Source organism: Penaeus vannamei, chromosome 40 (genome assembly GCF_042767895.1).
Source record: "Penaeus vannamei isolate JL-2024 chromosome 40, ASM4276789v1, whole genome shotgun sequence".
In the NCBI taxonomy this organism is placed as follows: Eukaryota; Metazoa; Arthropoda; class Malacostraca; order Decapoda; family Penaeidae; genus Penaeus; species Penaeus vannamei.
The window spans coordinates 13,718,628-13,725,144 of NC_091588.1; the positions used below are offsets into that span (position 1 = coordinate 13,718,628).

At 29.5% G+C, this 6,517-nt stretch overlaps 2 long non-coding RNA genes across 2 annotated transcripts; both read left to right on the plus strand.

Moving 5' to 3' along the window:
- Positions 1 to 531: 531 nt before the first annotated feature.
- Positions 532 to 1,520, plus strand: LOC113806843 (uncharacterized). Its single transcript, XR_011398292.1, has 3 exons — positions 532 to 754; positions 884 to 1,000; positions 1,361 to 1,520. It is a non-coding gene; the product is annotated as an uncharacterized lncRNA (long non-coding RNA).
- A 3,372-nt stretch (positions 1,521 to 4,892) lies between these two features.
- On the plus strand, positions 4,893 to 6,453 carry LOC138860217 (uncharacterized). The gene is made up of 3 exons (XR_011398283.1): positions 4,893 to 5,558; positions 5,688 to 5,804; positions 6,167 to 6,453. It is a non-coding gene; the product is annotated as an uncharacterized lncRNA (long non-coding RNA).
- The last annotated feature ends 64 nt before the right edge of the window (positions 6,454 to 6,517 follow it).

A 6,517-nucleotide genomic window follows, 5' to 3' on the forward strand; every position in this document is an offset into this window, starting at 1 on the left:
ACTAATTTTTTTTTTTTTTTCTTTTTTTTTTTCTTTTTTTTTTTTTTGCTGCTGGCATTTTTTATTTGAAATATCTTTGTATGTGGACTATGTTATGTGAAACATACGTGTATATAGGCTGATGTACAACTGAATGAATGGATAATTTTTATTATGAGTCGGATGTCCTGTTTATCTAGTGAAAGAAGTCGAAATATGTGATATGGTCTAAACGCTGCCACGTTTTCCCGCCAAATTTTCCTTAGCAACAAGTAGCCCCGCCCCTTGCAGCATCTATAATTAATGAAAGAGTATGATTATACCGGAAGGTTGAGTGTGAGACAATCACTGATATGAAGATATACATTGGCAATAAGAATGAAATTTAAATATGCATTGACTAATTCTTGATAATAGCTCATTTGCACAAGTGTTTCCATCCTTGAAGTTGATTGGCTCTCGCACGAGCAGCGCTTTGTTCTGATTGGTCCACGTGTACTCTGCATTATGATTGGCTGCGAAAGCCTGTGTTAAGCGTCATTACCACTTGGAGGAGGGTTTTTTTGTTGACGGACACGCTCATAGAAATTGCATTTGTGCAGTGACATTCTTATTAACGCCAGTATTTCTGGGAAGAGCTGGCAGTTAAAGTGTTAAAGAACTGTTGGAGTCATAGTGATAACCCAAAAGACTTCAGTGTAGTCTGGGAAAGAGCACTGGAGTTGGGCTTGTCACCTTGCAGAGTGATTTCTACTTTCACATGGTCTTCGCATTGGTTGGTATTAATTGTATACTGTATTTGCATTATATGAATAGTGATGTGCTATTATTTCCATGTAGATCCTATATGTGTCAAGTGCTAATACCTGATATGATGTTTCATATAAGTGAAATTGTCTCATAGATGCAAGGGTGCAGGCTGGCTACCTGTCATGAGATGGTGTACCTGTCGTGACGTGACGTGCATGTGGTGATGAGGTGGTAATGTGAAGCGTCAGTGCTACCTGCTTTGGGATACGATGTAAATATTTTTATGTTTATGTGTGATGAATTTGCTACTTGTCTATCATTTTTAAGTGCTTATACATTCATTTATATATACGGTAGATATGCAAGTTTAGACTATTAAATATTCCTTTTGTGTGTGTGTGTGTGTGTGTGTGTAATGAATGTTCATTGAGTCGGGCTGTATATCTACAGATAGTTCCGATTTATTTCATATATTTATGTTAATAGGCGTCCAGTCTTTTGAAATAAGAAAAGTAAAGCATTACACATCTATAATTCATGTATCAAGAAATCCCAGACTTAAATAACTGTGGTACTTTGTTCAATGACCTGTTTTTCAGTACATGTTTACCAATGATTTATTTCTTTGCAGCTAAAATGTCTCGAGGAAAGGAGTAAACCGTGTGCAAGAATCCAAGAGATTATTCTTGATGCCCTTATTGATGCAGGTGATGCTGACACGTTGCACTGGTGGCCCTACAGTGTGACGTATTTTGTAGTTGGAGATACTGTGGGCTACAACCCCACTTTTCGAGTTTATGGGATGATTATTATGATTTATGCAATAATTCGGCTAATTATGATGATTTTCATGATAATCCCATTAATAATGACGATAATAATGATAATTATGACATTAATTAGGATAATTATGGCATTATTTAGGATAATTATAATAAACTAATAAATATAATGATAATTTGCGTTATTAATGCAATAATAGCAATACTGAACAATATTTTAACGATTTTCATGATAATAACAATATGACTAACGATAATGATAATAATTAGAAATAACAATGATAGTAGAAATAATCATAATATCGCTATTATTGTTATTATAATTATTACTGTTGTTATTATTTCTAAACTTATCATTATTGTTATTATCATTATAGAAATAGTTATAATGAGGAAAATGACATTGATAATTAAGATAATAGCTCATATAATGATTATATTAAGGGTAATTATGGCGACAATTACTATAATGATGATAATGATCATGTTAGTGCGATTAATGATAATAATGACGATGATAATAATTATAAAGCCCATCCACAATGAAAAAAAGGCTAAAAGTATAAAAATCCCCAAAGTCGAAAAAACGGCGAAATCTAGCCTTTTGAGAATATGGTTGAGAAACCCCCTTTTGCGAGTTCATGGGATGATTATGATGATTTCTGCAATAATTTGGCTAATTATGATGATTTTCATGATAATCCCATTAATAATGACGATAATGATAATTATGACATTAATTAGGATAATTATAATAAAATGATTAGTGTTATAACTTGCTTAATTAATGCAATAATAGCAATCATCAACAATACTCTAATGATTTTCATGATAATAACAATAAGACTAACGGTAATGATAATAATTAGAAATAATAATGATAGTAGAAATAATCATAATATCGCTATTATTGTTATTATAATTATTATTGTTGTTATTATTTCTAAAATAATCATTATTGTTATTATCATTACAGAAATAGTTATAATGAGGAAAATAACATTAATAATTAAGATAATAGCTCTTATAATGATTATATTAAGGGTAATTATGTCGATAATTACTATATTGATAATAATGATGATGATGATCATGAAGCCCATCCATAATGAAAAAAGGCTAAAAGTATAAAAAATACCCAAAGTCGAAAAAACGGCGAAATCTTGCGATATATTGCCTTTTCAGAATATGGTCGAAAAAAAACCCTTTTCGTGTTTACGGGATGATTATGATGATTTCTGGAATAATTAGGCTAATTATGATGATTTTCATAATAATCCCATTAATAATGACGATAATAATGATAATTATGACATCAATTAGGATAATTATGATATTAATTAGGATAATTATGACATTAAATAGGATAATTATGATATTAATTAGAATAATTATGACATTAATTAGGATGATTATAATAGAATGATAATTTTAATGTTAATTTGCATAATTAATGCAATAATAGCAATTATCAACAATATTCTAATGATTTTCATGATAATAACAATAACACTAACGATAATGATAATAATTAGAAATAATAATGATAATAGAAATAATCATAATATCGCTATTATTGTTTTTATAATTATTACTGTTCTTATTATTTCTAAAATTATCATTATTGTTATCATTATAGCATTTGTTATAATGAGGTAAATGACATTAATGATTATGATGATAACTCTTATAATGATTATATTAAGGGTAATTATGGCGATAATTACTATTATGATAATTATAATGTTAATGCTATTAATGATAACAATGCTCATGATAATAATTATAAAGCCTATCCATAATGAAAAAAAGAAAAAAATATAAAACTCCCCAAAGTCGAAAAAACAGAGAAATGTAGCGATATATAGCCTTTTGAGAATCTGGTCGAAAAAAAACCCTGTTTTCGAGTTTATGGGATGATTATGATGATTTCTGCAATAATTCGGCTAATTATAATGATTTTCATGATAACCCCATTAATAATGACGATAATAATGAAAATTATGACATTAATTAGGATAATTATGATATTAATTAGGATAATTATGATATTAATTAGGATAATTATGACATTAAATAGAATAATTTTAATAGAATGATAATTATAATGATAATTTGCGTAATCAATGCAAAAAAAGCAATCGTCAACAATACTCTAAAAATTTTCATGATAACAATAAGACTAACGACAATGGTAATAATTAGAAATATTAATGATAGTAGTAATAATCATAATATCGCTATTTTTGTTTTTATAATTATTACTGTTGGTGTTATTATTATTGTTATTATCACTATAGAAATAGTTATAATTAGGAAAATGACATTAATAATTAAGATAATAGCTCTTATAATGGTTATATTAATGGTAATCCTGGCGATAATTATTATAATGATGATAATGATGATGTTAATGCTATTAATGATAATAATGATGGTGATAATAATCACAAACCTCATCCATGATGAAAAAAGGCTAAAAGTATAAAAAAAAATATCCCCAAAGTCGGAAAACGGCGAAATCTAGCGATATAGACATGAGAATATGTTCGAAAAAAAAACTTTTCGAGTTTATGGGATGATTATGATGATTTCTGCAATAATTCGGTTAATTATGATGATTTTCATGATAATCCCATTAATAATGACGATAATAATGATAATTATGACATTAATTAGGATAATTATGACATTAATTAGAATATTATAATAAAATAATAATTATAAAGATAATTTGCGTAATTAATGCAATAATAGCAATCATCAACAATACTCTAATGATTTTCATGATAATAACAATAAAACTAACGATAATGATAATAATTAGAAATATTAATGATTAGTAGAAATAATCATAATATCGATATTATTGTTATTATAATTATTACTGTTATTGTTATTATTTCTAAAACTATCATTATTGTTATTATCATTATAGAAATAGTTATAATGAGGAAAATTACATTAATAATTAAGATAATAGCTCTTATAATGATTATATTAATGGTAATTATGGCGATAATTACTATAATGATGATAATGATGATGTTAATGCTATTAATGATAATAATGATGATGATAATCATAAAGCCCATCCATAATGAAAAAGGGCTAAAGTATGAAAATCCCCAAAGTCGAAAAAACGGCGAAATCTAGCGATATATAGCCTTTTGAGAATATGGTCGAAATACCCCTGTAGAATATTGCGAGTTTAAGTTTTGTTATATGCTTACGGTGATAAAGTTTTCTTTGATTAATAATAAGTTTTATAGAAAACGGTTCTAATTTTATTTTATTTATTTATTTTTTATTTTTTTTATTATTATTATCATTTTTTTTTGCTGCTGGCATTTTTTATTTGAAATATCTTTGTATGTGGACTATGTTATGTGAAACATACGTGTATATAGGCTGATGTACAACTGAATGAATGGATAATTTTTATTATGAGTCGGATGTCCTGTTTATCTAGTGAAAGAAGTCGAAATATGTGATATGGTCTAAACGCTGCCACGTTTTCCCGCCAAATTTTCCTTAGCAACAAGTAGCCCCGCCCCTTGCAGCATCTATAATTAATGAAAGAGTATGATTATACCGGAAGGTTGAGTGTGAGACAATCACTGATATGAAGATATACATTGGCAATAAGAATGAAATTTAAATATGCATTGACTAATTCTTGATAATAGCTCATTTGCACAAGTGTTTCCATCCTTGAAGTTGATTGGCTCTCGCACGAGCAGCGCTTTGTTCTGATTGGTCCACGTGTACTCTGCATTATGATTGGCTGCGAAAGCCTGTGTTAAGCGCCATTACCACTTGGAGGAGGGTTTTTTTGTTGACGGACACGCTCATAGAAATTGCATTTGTGCAGTGACATTCTTATTAACGCCAGTATTTCTGGGAAGAGCTGGCAGTTAAAGTGTTAAAGAACTGTTGGAGTCATAGTGATAACCCAAAAGACTTCAGTGTAGTCTGGGAAAGAGCACTGGAGTTGGGCTTGTCACCTTGCAGAGTGATTTCTACTTTCACATGGTCTTCGCATTGGTTGGTATTAATTGTATACTGTATTTGCATTATATGAATAGTGATGTGCTATTATTTCCATGTAGATCCTATATGTGTCAAGTGCTAATACCTGATATGATGTTTCATATAAGTGAAATTGTCTCATAGATGCAAGGGTGCAGGCTGGCTACCTGTCATGAGATGGTGTACCTGTCGTGACGTGACGTGCATGTGGTGATGAGGTGGTAATGTGAAGCGTCAGTGCTACCTGCTTTGGGATACGATGTAAATATTTTTATGTTTATGTGTGATGAATTTGCTACTTGTCTATCATTTTTAAGTGCTTATACATTCATTTATATATACGGTAGATATGCAAGTTTAGACTATTAAATATTCCTTTTGTGTGTGTGTGTGTGTGTGTGTGTGTAATGAATGTTCATTGAGTCGGGCTGTATATCTACAGATAGTTCCGATTTATTTCATATATTTATGTTAATAGGCGTCCAGTCTTTTGAAATAAGAAAAGTAAAGCATTACACATCTATAATTCATGTATCAAGAAATCCCAGACTTAAATAACTGTGGTACTTTGTTCAATGACCTGTTTTTCAGTACATGTTTACCAATGATTTATTTCTTTGCAGCTAAAATGTCTCGAGGAAAGGAGTAATCCGTGTGCAAGAATCCAAGAGATTATTCTTGATGCCCTTATTGATGCAGGTGATGCTGACACGTTGCACTGGTGGCCCTACAGTGTGACGTATTTTGTAGTTGGAGATACTGTGGGCTACAACCCCACTTTTCGAGTTTATGGGATGATTATGATGATTTATGCAATAATTCGGCTAATTATGATGATTTTCATGATAATCCCATTAATAATGAGGATAATAATGATAATTATGACATTAATTAGGATAATTATGGCATTATTTAGGATAATTATAATAAACTAATAAATATAATGATAATTTGCGTTATTAATGCAATAATAG